The sequence below is a fragment of the Bos mutus genome, chromosome 27 (genome assembly GCF_027580195.1).
Source record: "Bos mutus isolate GX-2022 chromosome 27, NWIPB_WYAK_1.1, whole genome shotgun sequence".
In the NCBI taxonomy this organism is placed as follows: domain Eukaryota; kingdom Metazoa; phylum Chordata; class Mammalia; order Artiodactyla; family Bovidae; genus Bos; species Bos mutus.
The window spans coordinates 3909066-3921309 of record NC_091643.1 but is presented as its reverse complement, the minus strand read 5'-3'; the positions used below and the strand labels follow the sequence as shown (position 1 = coordinate 3921309).

General features: G+C 44.9%; 1 protein-coding gene across 7 annotated transcripts in view; it reads left to right on the top strand.

Annotated features, from left to right (window-relative positions):
- THRB (thyroid hormone receptor beta) overlaps positions 1-12244 on the top strand; it is a 439267-nt gene that overhangs the window by 186689 nt on the left and 240334 nt on the right. For all 7 annotated transcript variants that reach the window (XM_070364186.1, XM_070364190.1, XM_070364183.1 and 4 more), the window contains exon 2: positions 2908-2979. The gene's annotated coding sequence lies outside the window, so the exon portion shown is untranslated. The remainder of the gene's footprint in view (positions 1-2907; positions 2980-12244) is intronic.

Genomic DNA, 12244 nt, shown 5'->3' with positions numbered 1-12244 from the left:
GGCTTGGCTGCTCTAGGCTGGTCTAGAATGGTCTTGGTTGAGGCATGAGTCAACTCCATCCTGTGTTTCTCAGGCATGACAGGCTAGCCCCGGTGCGTTCTCATGGCAGTTACAGAGGAGCAAAGAAAGCACATAAACGTAGCAAGAACTTTTCCAAACTTCTCCATGAGCATACTTGCTAACATGCCATTGGCTGAAGCAAGTCACATGACCAAAACCAAACTTAAAGGAGGCAGGACCCAACCTCTTTGGGAAGAGGAGCTCCAAAGGGCAGGTAGGGCTGAGGATGCGCCATGAATGCAATGGAGTTGGTCAATATCAGGCTCTATGGGATCAGACAGGAGACCTGAGAACAAAGATAGAGAGGTAGATGATATTCATTTTCTGCTGTAAGAGTAACCCTTTTTAAATGAAAACTTTGCAATAAAATACACATTATGTATTCTCTAGTTCATTCTTTAGAGTTCATTTGTACATAGTTATAGGCTAAAAAAAATAGACCAAGTAAAGAGTCATTTATAAATAACATATTAATAAACCAAGTTAAAGGAGCTTTATTTATCCTTTAACCTTCAATTTGCATTAATTGGGAGCAGTCACGGGAAGTGGTGCCAACCTTACCTCAGGTCAGATGGCTTAACAAAATGAACTGTTTCATGCCCAGAAATAAATGTCTTCCAAACATAAATATGAATCAGTTATAAAAAAGAATCTTTTGGAAGTACAAAATAACCACACTGCTAATATATTTGTGTCCCAGTTGAAAGCGTCTCAAGAACACACATTCTGGGCTAAAGTTGTCCCAAGGAGTGATTCTCATTTTTGCTTTGAATCTTGTATAAACAAACCGGGATGCCTTCTTTGAGCCATGAGCAAATCCACAGCTCCCTGTTTTCTGAAGAGAAGAAGAATTAAAGATGGGACTGTTTAAGTTGGAAAGGTCTGGGGCTTGACCTTGCTACTTTAAATTTCCTTCATCACTAGGAAATTGCTTTGAATTCGTCTGCTTGGAGAACTCTAATTTGGTTTGTTCTTGGTTTGAACCACACCATGAAAGAGATGCTGTCCATTTGTATTATAGCAAAACTTGGAAGCCACCTCAGTGACACTGTTCTCCAGTTTTCCTCTCTGCTGTTTTCATCTTTAAACCTGAGCTTGTTCTCAGTAATTCAGAATGAGACCCCTGACATCTTACTGCCTGAGTGAGTGTCCCAGCTAGTCTCTGCTTCACAGTTTGCCTTTGGACAAAATTTTACACCTTTCTCTGCCTCTCTTTTCCTCGTGTGAACAATGGGGTTATTAATAATGCCTACCTCATACAAGCATTGTGATTATTAAATTAAATGAAATTCTGAGAAAATTAGCGAACCCAGCCCACAAAACGTGCTTAGGAAGTGTTATGTATTAAATTGCTTATTGTTGTTATTAATTATTGAGAATGTTTAGCTTGTTTTCACTGACTTGGATTCACAAATATTCTCTAAAATCCAAATCAGATTTATACCCTCAAAAAATAAATTGAGATTCAATATTATTTTCATACAAAGGCAAAGTTTGTTTTTAGGTATTAGTGTTGAAGACAGTGGTTGTCTATCTACTCACATTTAAAGCCACAACAGTTACAGACACAAACTTCTTCCTGCCTTGTCAACTCCTTAATATTGATTGAAAAGGGAAGAAGATTTATAATAAGCAGATGAATTTTTAGCAAACGTTTTGCCTTTTACCACACCTAATGTTCACTCTGCATGGAGCCAGAGTATAGAAGAAAGAGCAGCATCTTGAGAAGCTGAGTGGAGTTGCCGAGAAAACTTACACATGCACACCTACATACGCACACACACACACATAAGTAGCACACAGTTTAATGCCATGACAGCGGCTTTGATGGTGCTTGGGGGAAAGGCAGTGAGCTAAGACTGAGCTAGAGCGCTCTCAACATGGTCAGGTCACACACATAACACTGAGTCCAAATGTAGAACAACAGATACATGTACTTAGATTCATACCATACACGCAAACGCTGTTCCTTGTCCTGGGGACTCATATTGTAAGTGTTTAAAGGAAAAAAAAAAAAAGCCTACTGGAAACATGCAAACAAATTGGTGGTCTGACCTTGGAGCAGGTCGTCAAGGAGATTTACCTATGCTCCATTTTGTTTGACTTTTTTTAAAAGAGCGGATAATAACAGGTCCGTGGTCCATTCTGGGTAGAGGGGACCCAGATGTTTGTCTCGCCCTCGCCAACCTCTGCTTCCCCGTGATTTCTAAGCTCCTCACAACAACAGCCATGGGCCCACAGTCACTGGAAGAGCAGCCCCTCGCTTGCTGTGCAGACAGGCACTGGAGGCGTCATCTCTTGCGAGAGCAAACGCCCTAGTTTCTCTTTCATCTGTTTAGAAGACACGGGGGAAGTGTCCCCAGCATCACCGCACTTGCCACCATCCAGCATCTCCGTGGTCCTCTCGGCCCCGCCTCCTGCCGACTCACAGGGGCACAGCCGCAGCTGGGGCGTGTTAGGACCCACCCTGGGGACCTTCTTCTGACACCCAGCTGCACAGTGTTTAGCACAGAAGTTCTAAATTGTTTAAGTTCACGTTTGCCTTTTAGACCTCTTCCAAGGCCGGGAATCCTGTGCACAGGAAAGTAGGTCCTTGGGACTCAGAAACCCTGTCCCATCCCAAAATGTGTTATTAGAATCCTTGTGTTAAAGTCCCTTTCTCTGAAACCGGCTCCTCTTTGGAATGGGGTTTTATCTAAGTCTATTTGCATGTATTCAAAATCAGAGACAGCTCTGAAACCAGACCCTATTCAAACATAGAAGAACAGTGGCGGATTAAGCAAATGTTGGGGGACTTTAAAACAAAAAAACACTTTTGTTTATCTTCTTATGTTTCTCTTTTTCCAGATCTGCAGTCTCCCTCCCACTGGCCGTCCTGCGTGGGTGCCAAGTTCCACACGGGGTCTCATGGATCGGCAGGTCAGATGTTGCGCTTGTTTGCAGATTCGTGATTTTATGATTGTCACTTTGCGGCATTCTGGGAATGATCTTCTTGCTTATGCATTGCTGGTGTTGTTATTTAAGATAGTTTTGAACTCTGTAGGTATTGAGGAGAAATACAAAGCATTCAGCCAGTTAAAAATAAACATAATGGAGAAAAGGATGCTTCGAATTCCCTTGGGGAAAAAAAGTAATAACTGGGAGCAGAGAGAAAGGAGCCCTCTTGTCATTTGTTATGTGGGAAAACGGTGGATGCAGAACCAGAGTTCCCTCCAACCTCCCTTCCTTGAGTGCTAAAGAAGGCAGAAGGATCACATCTCTACCCTGGGTCGGAGCGAGTCAGGTAGACGAAAGCAACTGTGCAGTGAAGACCCGCTTTCTACACGGACAAGTCTCCCAGCCTCCCTCCAGTCCCCCACTGTTGATATTTGGAGTGCTGGATGGCATTTGGAACCCGGTTTGTTGACGTTATTATAACAACGGTTTCAGTTTGTCTCTGCAGTTAAGATCGTGTCAGCACTTCCCTCTCTGTGTTTATTATTTTTAGCAGTTTAAAAGCTAACCAGGAAAGATGGCTTTCTGGCGGCGAGGTGACATTCCGGCTGGGCCGGGGTCTGTGGCGTCTGTGCAGCCCTGGCTGGCGGTGGAGCCGGGCCTCCTGAATGCTGTCTTTGTGCCTGCCATCGCCAGCGCCTCTGGCCTATTGTCCAGCCGCCTCGGTTGGGGTGGCGCTATCTGATTGTCGCCAGTGCTAATATTACAGAGCTCGGGGCCCTGGCCTCCCCGGGGGCCCCTCGTCTGGCTGCCGCTGTCTCCCAGCCTTCCCTCCAGGGGGCCAGTCCCGGCTCTCATATCAGAAACACGATTTGTAATTTATAGAATGTTCCAGGGAGAGGGATCGGTAAGAATCGGCTAGACCTGCACTTCTCCAACTTAAAAATTTTTTTTTTTACAAAGAACACTTGAATGCAGTCTTCCAGCGAAAGGCAATTTGTAAGACACGGAAAAGTACAGCTGTTCTGCTGGGAGGAGAGAAGCCCACGCTTCTGCTCGCATGCCATCCACCCCCAGTCAAGGTGGCTTCTCAGGCTCCCAGGAAACCTGCAGCTCCTCAGAAGACTTGCCCACTGTTTTCACAGGGCAGGCCCCTCAATTTGCAGATAAGAAAGCCAAGAGGTGTTTTATAGATGCTTAAAACATGAGACATTAGTCACTTAAAAACTACACTGTATTCATCCATTTTTACCTTGTTCTGAAAAAGGCACAATGATTCTGTGATGATAGCAATCAAAATAGTGGTTACCCTGGGGAGAGACCAGCTTGGCTGGGCAGGGGCACGGGGAATTTTCTGGGGTGATAGACACGTCTGTCTTCATAGACGTGTGTGCTACATGGCACTTGTCAAAACCCGTTTCCTTTTTGCCATACGTAAAGTCTACCTCTGTTAAAAAACGAAAGCAACAAAGGAAAATGAAGCAAAAACAAAACTAGCTGAGAGCAAAAAAATTACTGAGAACTTCCTGAAATACTGAAAATACTGATGGTCTTTCTTAAAGCCACGTGCACTCTTTGTTGAGTGGGGTTTATAGTCATTATGCAAAGTTGGAGAAGACAAGAGGCCACGCTGCTTTTCCAGCACTTTCTTTGTTCAATAACTACCAAAACTAGAAAAAAAAAAAAACCTCAGAGAATTTCAGACAACAGAACCCCTGAATACCTTCTGGCCCGTAATGCAGCTAAAGGAGAATGTAGGGGATTTCTAGGGGTTGAGGTCCCAAGTACAATACTTGATTCATGCATTTCTTGGACATGGACTGTGGATAATGCTCAGGGAATTGTCCATAATTTTTTAACCTCTACTCTTTCATCTGAATTCTCTTTGGGGACCTGTGAAATGCAAGAGTCCTTCTTCTGTATCTTTTCAGAGTGGAACTTCTGGTGAGAGGTTGGAATTCTGGCCTTTAGTGACCTGAATAAAGCATCCTTTAAAATGGGCTTTTCTCCCCCAGAAATACTTGGAGCCAAGTCTATTTGAGTTTTTGTTTGTGTGTTTTAGAAAGTCTGGCAGTAACATGGAAGGTTATCATTTGGGTTGAAACACTTGCTGGTGTCCTGGGCCCAGGAAGATATGACCCAGTGGCCAAGCCTGCCCGTTAGAGCTTGATGAGAAAGCTGGACTGAGAAGAGCCAGGAGGTTTTAAACAGTGTCGGGTGATGGTAAGAGAGGGTCACGGGAGGCAGAGGCAGCAAGGATTTAAAGGCACAGCGTAGTTCCTGGTCCCCCGGTACACCCAAATCCACAGGTGCCCGATGCTCCCAAGTCGACACGATGATGTAGTACAGTCGACCCTCCTCATCCTTGGGCTCCGCGTCCGTGGGTTCAGCCAATCTCAGGGTGATCCAGAGCGTGCATTGTGTCCAGTGTGCTTGCCTCCGAGGCCGTGTGGCTTTCTTCAGGAAAAAAACAAACTGCTCCTTCAGTGATTTCCCAGCAAAGGGCCATGATCTAGTTCATTCACAAGATGTATCCGCAGGACCAAAAATTTAGTTCACTCTTGAAGTTATGGCAAAGCTGAATCATTCGTCAAAGAACATTTAAAATAACATTTGAAAAACCTACACATACTGCACTCTGCCTGCACGGACACGCAAATGTTCTCATCAAATCAAATTTAATTCAGCAAGATTTGTATCCAGCCAATTTAGGTTAATGTGCATAAGAGCAGAAATGAAATTGCAGGATGGAAGAGTCTGAGCAGAATTTGCTTCTTTGCAATTCAGTGCCATTTAAAAGGAATTGTTTCTTCAAGTCATTCATTATGAGTTAATTTATCCAAATGGCAAATACCAAGAATTGTGTGACTTCTCCATTCCAGGGACTTGGGACAAGTGATTCCCCCAGGGCCAACGTTCTTGAAATCTTTGTGTGTGTGTATGTATGTATGCATTTATCTACAGGGAAAGGGGTGTTTGGAAAATGCAACATATGTTTACTCAGATTTCAGTTATGCATAAAATATCAATAACTGAAGTCCAGTTGGTTGATATTTTTTCCCTCTGACTTTTGAAACTTAGCAACCTGAACCTTTTCGACCCCTAAATTGCTGACAAGGGCTGTGAACAAGTGGGAACACATCCTGGTTTGAATTTTATCTCCTTCTCCCTCCCTCAGTTATTGTCTCTATTGATGCTTTGGGGCCAATAACAACCAAGAAACTGGGTGAAAGAAAAACAGCAAAGCCTTTAACGTGCATATTCTTCTTCTCAGTTTCCAGACAAGGTAACTGAGCGGGAGGAATAAGGAACAGGGCCTGAGGATGTCGTAGCGGTCAGGCTGGGTGCGAATGCAAACCTTTCTATCTGTAAGCTCTTGTCCCAAGACGATCTGGTACTCTGTGACAAAACAGATGGGCGGAATGGATTGGAAAATGAGAGGGACGTTCAAGAGGGAAAGGACATATGTATACCCATGGCCGGTTGGTGTTGATGTGTGGCAGAAACCAATACCATCTTGTAAAGCAATTATCCTCCAATTAAAAAATGAATAAAATTTTAAAAGAAGAATAAAAAACTGATCATCATATTACACTGGCCAGAGCAGAGAAATAGCTAGAATTGGAGAGAGAACAAACTACTATGTTGGGCCTGCCTTTTGCCAAAAATCTTAAATAACAGTAAAAAAACACAAAATTTATTTTTCTCTCCAGGGCAGTTGGGGGTGGTTCTGTTACCATCAGGGACTCAGGTACCTTCTATCTTTCTGAATTTCTGTTCTCAAGCATATGACTTTATCTTCAGGGTTACCTCCTGGGTGATCATAGCTGCTAGACTTCTAGCCCTCCCACATAAATTCAAGGCAGCAGGGAAGATGGGAAGAGGGGGGCAAAAGGCACCCATTAACAGCTGGTTTCACTCTCTAGGAGACTTTCTCTGAATTTCCCCTCATGGTTTCTGCCTGCAGTCTCATCTACTAACTCCTGGTTGCAAAAGAATCTGAAAAATGGAGCTGGAAAACGTACTTTGCATCCATAAGTGAGATCTGGTCATAATGGAATGGAGGCACCGAGAAGATTGGTCACAATCAGGCAGCTGTTGAAGGCTTTTCCGTTTTGGAGAGGCACGGTCAGGGTGGTGCTTTGGAGGAGCTGATTTTGCAGCCAGCTGGAAGCAGTGGAGGCCTCCAGTCTGTAGTGATGAGCTTTGTGTTACTAAGGTGGCATTAGGGTCAGGAGAGACCGGTGTGATGGACTTTGTGAAGAATGCATTGACCAAGGAGAATTTATTAATTTATTAGCCATGCAGTTCAAAACTGCATTTCAACAAACACATACACACACATGTTTGTGAGGTGTGTGGATGTGTATAAAAATACATTATATACATATTCATATGCCTGTACACATATGAATATGTGTGTGTGTACATTGCTGCTGCTGCTGAGTCACTCAGTCGTGTCTGACTGTGACCCCATGGACTGTAGCCCCCCAGGCTCCTCTGTCCATGGGATTCTCCAGGAAAGAATGCTGGAGTGGGTCCCATGCCCTCCTCCAGGGAGGTCTTCCTGACCCAGGGATCAAACTCGGGTCTCCTGCACTGCAGGCAGATTCTTTACCCTTGAGCCACCAGGGAAGCCCATGTATGTGCATATATATGAATAAATATATATGTGTGCATATATACTATGTACACACACACATACATATATATATATATGAATGGAAACCCAGGAAAGACATTTAGCTAAATTTCCAGGAAACAGGATCTGGATAAACAAAAACAAATCTCATGGTGTTTTTACATACGGATCATTGGCTGGGAAGGTAGCGATGCAGTCTATGGGCAATAGGTAAATAATGCACAGGTGAATAACGTACGCATACGCACAACACAAACTGCATAAAACTTTTTGAGGGCCCCTCCCACCAACTGCAATGATTTTCAAACTTTGGCATCTCTAAACAAAGAAAAAGGAAAAATAAAAAGAAGCTAAACTGTAGACTTTTAAAGGAACTAAGCGGTGAAGGCGTTGTAAATATCACTAAGAAGGGGTCATAAGAAATCAAGCTGGGGGAAACGGGAAAATCGAGGTTGAAAAGGAAACCAGATTTTCTTTCTTTGTCTCTGTCTCTCTCCTCTCACTCACTCTTCTTTCTTTAACTTTAGGAGGAGAAGGATCATACATTTGTAACTGTACAGACTTTTCATTGTGCTGTGCTAAGTCACTTTAGTCGTGTCTGACTGTTTGCGACCCTCTGGACTGTAGCCCGCCAGGCTCCTCCGTCCATGGGATTCTCCAGGCAAGAATACAGGAGTGGGCTGCCATGCTCTCCTCCAGGGGGTCTTCCCGACCCAGGGACTGAACCCTCATGTCTTACTTCTCTTACGTTTCCTGCATTGGCAGGTGGGTTCTTTACCACTAGCGGCCCCAGGGACGCCCCAAGAGCTCTTCCCAGTGAGAAGGAAGTTCAGCTCCATGCCATCACCACATCCATTGTTAAGCCAGTGGGCAGCAGGTCATGTCTTGCCATTTTGCAGATATCGAAATCAAAGCCCGTCTGTGGTGCTGGTAGGATGTAGCCGGGTGTTTTGGAATTCTTTGCGTCCACAGGACATGCTACACCCACACCCACACACTCACCTTGTGCGGGTGACACACCAGGCCGGGCACGGTGACCGAGTTCGTCAGTGCCTCTGTCTTGGTCCTGCCCGTTTGACAGCTTTGACTGCAAGGCAACGTGCGTTTTCATTTTCGCTTTTAAAATCAGCTGAACAAGCAGAACGTGATTTTTTGATTCACAGCCCTCTCCTCTGACCCCCTGCTGCACCGCCCAGTGGCATCATGCGAAGCTAGCCCAAGGCCTGCTTCTTCCCACCACCCAGTGGAGAGGAGCTGGGCTGACGGGGCCCTGGCTGCCTGCTGCTCCCTGTCTCTTCGCAGGAAGCCTGTCGAGGCAAGCGCTGTAATTTCTGCTGTAATGTCCTGGACAGAGTCTTTCATTAAGATGTAAATGCCTGTGCACTTACGTAGTAAAAGTACAAAATCATGCATGGGAAAAAGACGCCAACTGTAAAATAGTGGCTAGCTTGGTGAAGCGGGGGAGGGGAGGGGAGGGGTGGGGGGAGAGACAGGGAGATAGGTTGCTGTGTTTCCTTGTTTTATGTCTTATAAAGAGAGAGGTGGAGCTAATAGAGCAAGGCTGAATGGTGGACCCTTGTGTGTCTGTAATATTGTTTCATATCCCTTTTAAAAACACTGTTTCCTTTATGCCAGAGCATAGTGGATTAACAATGTTGTGTTAATTTCAGGTGTACAGCAGTGATTCAGTCATACACGTCTATTCTTTTCCAAATTCTTTTCCCATTTAGATTATTATAGAACAGTAAACAGATTTCCTACGCTATACAGTAAGTTACCTATTTTATGTATTGTAGTGGGGACATGTTAACTCATCTTCCTGATTTATCCCTCCCCTCCCCACCTTTCCCCTTTGGTAACTGTGCGTCTGTTCTCTAAGTTTCTGAGTCTGTTTCTGTTTTGCATCGTATTTTTTTTTATTTCTTTTTTTTTAATTTATTTTATTTTTTAACTTTACGATATTGTATTGGTTTTGCTGCATCGTATTTTAGATTCCACCTAAATGCAATGTCATGACGTTTGCCTTTCTCTGTCTGACTTACTTCACTTCGTATGATAATCTCCAGGTCCATCCATGTGGCTGCAAATGGCGCTCTTTCATTGTTTTAATGGCCGAGTAATATTCCACTGTGTGTATATATATCACTATGTATGTATATATACATGAAATATTCCACTGTGTGTATATATATCACTATGTATGTATATATACATGAAATATTCCATTGTGTGTATATATATCACTATGTATGTATATATACATGAAATATTTCATTGTGTGTATGTGTGAATATGTGCAATATTTCATAATTTTAAAAAATTTCTTCAAATTAAGCGAATGCCCCTCCTGTTGGACAAAGTGAGTGGAGGCCTTGACGTTCTTTTCTCCGTCCATAGCAGTCCACTTGCCATCGCATATGCTGTGTCTCTGTGTCTCTACTGTGAGGCTTCCTTCCCGACGTTCTTTTCTCCGTCCATAGCAGTCCACTTGCCATCGCATATGCTGTGTCTCTGTGTCTCTACTGTGAGGCTTCCTTCCCGACGTTCTTTTCTCCGTCCATAGCAGTCCACTTGCCATCGCATATGCTGTGTCTCTGTGTCTCTACTGTGAGACTTCCTTCCCGACGTTCTTTTCTCCGTCCATAGCAGTCCACTTGCCATCGCATATGCTGTGTCTCTGTGTCTCTACTGTGAGGCTTCCTTCCCGACGTTCTTTTCTCCGTCCATAGCAGTCCACTTGCCATCGCATATGCTGTGTCTCTGTGTCTCTACTGTGAGGCTTCCTTCCCGACGTTCTTTTCTCCGTCCACAGCAGTCTACTTGCCATCGTGATATGCTGTGTCTCTGTGTCTCTGTGAGGCTTCCTTCCCGACATTCTTTTCTCCGTCCACAGCAGTCTACTTGCCATCGAATATGCTGTGTCTCTGTGTCTCTGTGAGGCTTCCTTCCCGACATTCTTTTCTCCGTCCACAGCAGTCTACTTGCCATCGCATATGCTGTGTCTCTGTGTCTCTACTGTGAGGCTTCCTTCCCGACGTTCTTTTCTCCGTCCCACAGCAGTCCACTTGCCATCGTGATATGCTGTGTCTCTGTGTCTCTACTGTGAGGCTTCCTTCCCGCGTTCTTTTCTCCGTCCATAGCAGTCCACTTGCCATCGCATATGCTGTGTCTCTGTGTCTCTACTGTGAGGCTTCCTTCCCGACGTTCTTTTCTCCGTCCACAGCAGTCCACTTGCCATCGCATATGCTGTGTCTCTGTGTCTCTACTGTGAGGCTTCCTTCCCGACGTTCTTTTCTCCGTCCACAGCAGTCCACTTGCCATCGCATATGCTGTGTCTCTGTGTCTCTACTGTGAGGCTTCCTTCCCGACGTTCTTTTCTCCGTCCACAGCAGTCCACTTGCCACCGCATATGCTGTGTCTCTGTGTCTCTGTGAGGCTTCCTTCCAGCCTTGCTGTCCCCCCTCCCCTCTAGTAACGTCTCCTCACCCTTCCACGCTCCCTGAACGCATCACATCCTCTAGCAAGCTTCGCCTGACTCTTTTGCCCAAGTGCATAGCTGGGTTTGGAGGTTCTGCTCATGTCTCAAAGAAAATCTTGCCTCTTTGTATAATGACATCCATCACACTGCTCTGTTAACCAAAGGCTTGTTTCTCTGAGGGCCAGGACCATCACCTCTGGCTTAACTGCAGTATGTCACTGGGCACCATTTACACAGTGTCCAACCTGCAGAACTGTACACGTCAGTCCTGCCTCCTTCCTGTCAGAGAGAGAGAGATTCTCTTGATACCTCTATGCAGAATACCTGACCTAATTCACGGGCTGGAGTAGACACATATTCACAGAGCGAACACTTGTTTAATGAATGAAAAAGCGAGCAGCCAGCCAAACTTGAGTTTCTTCAATGAAGACTTCTCCAGACAAGTGGTTCTCAGAGTGTGGCCCTTAGACAGACAGCATCCACGTCACCTGGAAACTTGTTAAAATACAGATTCTCAGGCCCCACCCCAGACTGACCAACTCAAAACCTTGGGCGGTGGAAACCCTGGAAACTTTAACAAGCCATCCAGATGACTGATGCATGCTTAACTTTGAGATACACTAACTCAGGCTGATCAACACTAAAAGCAAAGATTTTATCTTGTGCCAATTGAGTCTGAAAAGGGAAAGAGACGTTGTCTGGTGAGCAGTATAGGTTGTGGGGTGGTGGCGGGGGCAAGCAGAGACAATGGCATGGATGAAGGCAGGGAGGTGCGGTGTGTAATTCACAGGGAAATTATGATGGACGGAGTGAAGAGTTTAGACTGGCAGGACATGACAGCTGATGATCAGGGATCAGCTCACACAAGTCTGCCTCTACGGCGTTTGGATTCTAACCTGACAGCAGTAGGGGCCACTTGAAAATGTAAATGAAGTAGTGATTTGACCCAGTTTAGTATTTTAGAAGGAGCCCTGTGGTAATGAAGGGGCGGATGAGGTGGAACTGAGATTGGCTATCGAGGGCCAGGCAAGCAGCTGTTACTCAGCTTAGGTGTAAAATGGTGAGAGCTGAGCGAAGACCATTCTGGTGGAAATGGAGAGGAAGGGATGGATTCAGGAAATATTACAAAA